Below are 3573 nucleotides of genomic sequence, written 5' to 3'. Positions count from 1 at the left end.
GACCCGATTTACAAGTGGCGGCCCAATAATTTGCGTAGAAACGGAAACTGGGAAACGCGCAATGGCACTCGAGCATGCAATAACGAGAGCTCGAGTCTGTGTGTGTGTTTGTGCATACATGCAGCACTACACCGTTATTCGAATAACAAAATAAAAACTTGTGAATACTAATAGAACTTGCTGTTGGAATTCCCCCCAAAAATAATTTTAAAGAAACCGTTCCCTTTTCAGCATTTTTTTTTCGCACCGCAAACATTTAGTGAATCATTTCCCACCCTCCAAACCCTCCCCCTTTTCGCTTGTCCCCTGCCGCGCTGCGCCGCCCGCGAGGTGCGAGGTGTCGCCCATAGGTCCGGTGGTCGAATGAATGGTCGCGGGCGAGCGTGTTTTGGCACCCCTGGCGTGGCCGTGGTGGCGCGCCGGGCCCGCGGGCGGCGGTGGTGTGGCGCTATTCACTCCGCACGTGGACAACGCAAATCAGCCGCAATCATTATTATTGTTCTCCCCCCTAAATCTGGCCGGGACGGCGGCGCGGACGCGCGGCCGAAAATTAGCGCTGCGGCGGCAGCGGCGCACCGCGCGAGGTGATTTTCGGACGTGCGATTTATTTCCTGCCGTGTTCGCGTGTGTTGTTGGATAGCACACGCGGCTCGTGTGTGTGTGTGTGTGTGTGTGTGTGATAACACGGTTCGGTGACAGCTGCAGCCGACCGCCGCGCTGCTGGTGGTCATCAGCAATCGAATCGAGTCGCTGAAGGGTAATTATTTACTTTAAATCTCCCGCGCGCGCGGCTAAGATTTTTTTCTCACGCCCCGCCGGCTTTCGTTTGCTGTCGTCCTCCTGCATCCTGCTGTTGCTGCTGCTGTTGCTGCTCACACACATGCCAAACGGAGCCCTGCCCCATAAAGAGGCGCGACTTGTGAGCGCGCGCGGGCGCCAGCCTCCGGTGAGTGGGAGTGAGAGGGAGAGGGAGAGCGAGTAAGAGAGAGCGAGAGAGAGACAGACGGGAGGAAGCGGCCGTGTCGTCCGTCCGCGGCGGGGCACTAAATCGGCACGTGGCGCCTAATCGCTAATTAGGGGCGGCCGTGTCGCTGGAGGAGGAAGGGGGGGGGGAGGGGGAGCTGAACCCACCCGAAGGAGATTCCTGATGTTTCCAGGAGGAAGAGGAGGAAGCGCACACTAGGAGGCTGGCTGAGCCTCATCCTCCTGGAGCGTCCAAAGGAGACCACCCACGCTATTAGGTCGCCATTTTGCGTTTTTACGACACTTTATTTGCATGCGTGGTTGAGGCGTTTGAGGCATCTTTACGAATGTGGTGGAGGTGGCTGAGGGCTATGCTGGTTTGTCGATCGTCTCCTCGTCCCTCTGGCCTTGGCGCCTTGCGACTAGCGAGTACTACACCCGCCCGCACCGCCGTAGTCTATCCGCGAATCGACCACCAGTTGTCATGTTGTGGTGATTTTTTATTATCATCGAAAAGTCTAAATCTTAACCTAGACGTGTTCTGTTCTTCTAGAGATCGCATTGAAAGTACGTCCTTTTTTCTCAGATTCGTTCGTCTGATTAGGGAAGCTCGGCGCCTGCGAGACTCGGGGTGGGCCACGCCGCAGTACACGCATGCATTGCATGCAAGATGTTGCCTACCTATCAGGCGTTGTGAGAGCTGGTAGGCTCTTTACTTTGAAAATTTGTAACGGCGAATATTTTACTTTCTGGATTGTCCCTTAGAGGTCTACGGAAACTCTACCCCCTCCCTTAAAATTAACATAGATGTGTTGACTGCCAAACTGCTACGGCGCGACCCCTCAGCGGGGCTGCTTGCTTGTTTGGTGTTGTCCAATAATATCATGACATATTTTTTGTTTGACGTCTGTTTGGAGGCTGGCAGGACCGACCCCCCAGTGGGGATGGACCCTCCCCCACCCGTATAAATGGACTTGTCAAAACGTATGTCATTTTTTAATCGCTTCCGATTGTCCCCCGCCCGCGTGCTCCCCTCCCTTCAGCCACCCGCCCCGCGCCCATCGCGTCGCTTAGAAAGTTGTCAAACATACCAACGACGTGATGCGGTCCTGCTCTTTCTTCTCTCTCTTTTTTTTATTATCGTTTTAATCCGATCGTAAAATGAGCGGGTCGCGGGGGTGAAATGTATCGGCACACCCTTCCCGTCGGCCGCCGCCGCCACCTGTTGCGCCCAGGATGGTCGCGCCGCTGACGGATGCCGCCCGCTCGTTCCGTCTGTCTCATATCTGTCAACGGCCGGTGAAAAACGAGCTGCCAGGCTGGGGCTGGGGGAAAAAAATCAGGGGGCATTATATTGCCGCGTCGCAAACGCCCGGCCGACCAGAACACTGGCTAACGAGCTTTGGAGCGGAGCGGCTCGGCGGCATAGGCCGAGTAGACGAACAAAATCGCGAAATTATGTCTTTGTAATGTTTAAGGTTCGACATGGTCCGTGGACGGGGGTGATCGACGCCGTCAAACCCAGGCGCCGCTGGCTGATGTCGACGTAGGCAACGCGATGCTCGCCTTCGTCCAGGTGGCTGCCTACCTGCGGGCCGCGACGGAGGGGTGAGGTAAGTTCACCGTTTGACGCGCGTGGCAAAAAGTTTAATTGTGTTTCGTGTTAATCATGGGCCAGGGGGAGGAGACTGTGATCGACGCCGTCAAACCTGGTCAAACCCCGCCCCCGGCGCTGCTGATGGCGACGTAGGCAACGCGATGCTCGCCTTTGTCCAGGTGGCTGCCTACCTGCGGGCCGCGCGGCCGCGCGGCGCGACGGAGGGGTGAGGTAGGTTCACCGTTTGACTCGCGTGACAAAAAGGGTAATGGTGTTTCATGTTGCAGGTTCATCATTGGGCGAGGAGGTGGAGACGGTGATGGTCGCCGTCCAACCCCGCTCCCGGCGCTGCTGATCGCGACGAAGGCCACGCGATGACACCTGTCCAGGCGGCAGTCCACGTGCGGGCCGCAAAGGCGCTACGAAGGGATGAGGTAGGTTCATGCCCGTGGCTGAAAGTGTAATTGTGCCTTATGTTTCAGGTTCCAGGAGGAGACGGAGCGTCGAGCGCCGCGGCGTCGTCATCGCGAGGCAGTTTTGAGTGGACGGAGAATAGCAGACCGTCCCCATTCTACAGCTCGAAGGTGCACGCCTGCACAGGAGCCCACTTGGACGACCCGCACGTCACTAAAAAGAGGTGAGTTTGATTCGTCGGAGACGCAACGCGAGGCCGATACCGACAGACCCCTGTGCTGGTGGAGGTAGGCAACCCAACGCGCGCCCGCACTCAAAAAAAAGAATCATTGTACCAACGACATGAGTTGTACCTCCAACAACATTTTGTTCTTGGAATGGCTTCAGAAACATAGGATGCTATTCCAACGACCGTGGTTGCTGGCTCAACGACATGGTCGGTGGCACAACTACCGGTTGTCATAGGGTTAGCAACATCGTGTCTTTGGACCAACAACCCGGCCACAAGAACACGACGGTCGTTGGAACAATGATTCTTTTTTTTCAGTGCGCCCGCGCGGCTGCCTACCTGCGGGCCGCGTGGGGGTGAGTGAGTTAGG

At 56.6% G+C, this 3573-nt stretch overlaps 1 protein-coding gene across 1 annotated transcript in view; it reads left to right on the top strand.

The window, feature by feature from the left end:
- The first annotated feature begins 2807 nt into the window (after positions 1–2807).
- The window catches only part of LOC113204169 (nuclear factor 1 X-type), a 165067-nt gene continuing 164301 nt past the window's right edge, over positions 2808–3573 (top strand). The window contains exon 1 of the mRNA XM_052267999.1: positions 2808–3197. The gene's annotated coding sequence lies outside the window, so the exon portion shown is untranslated. The remainder of the gene's footprint in view (positions 3198–3573) is intronic.

The sequence above is a fragment of the Frankliniella occidentalis genome, unplaced genomic scaffold (assembly GCF_000697945.3).
Source record: "Frankliniella occidentalis isolate FOCC.00 unplaced genomic scaffold, Focc_3.1 Scaffold4, whole genome shotgun sequence".
In the NCBI taxonomy this organism is placed as follows: domain Eukaryota; kingdom Metazoa; phylum Arthropoda; class Insecta; order Thysanoptera; family Thripidae; genus Frankliniella; species Frankliniella occidentalis.
This window is presented reverse-complemented; position numbering and strand designations above follow the sequence as displayed.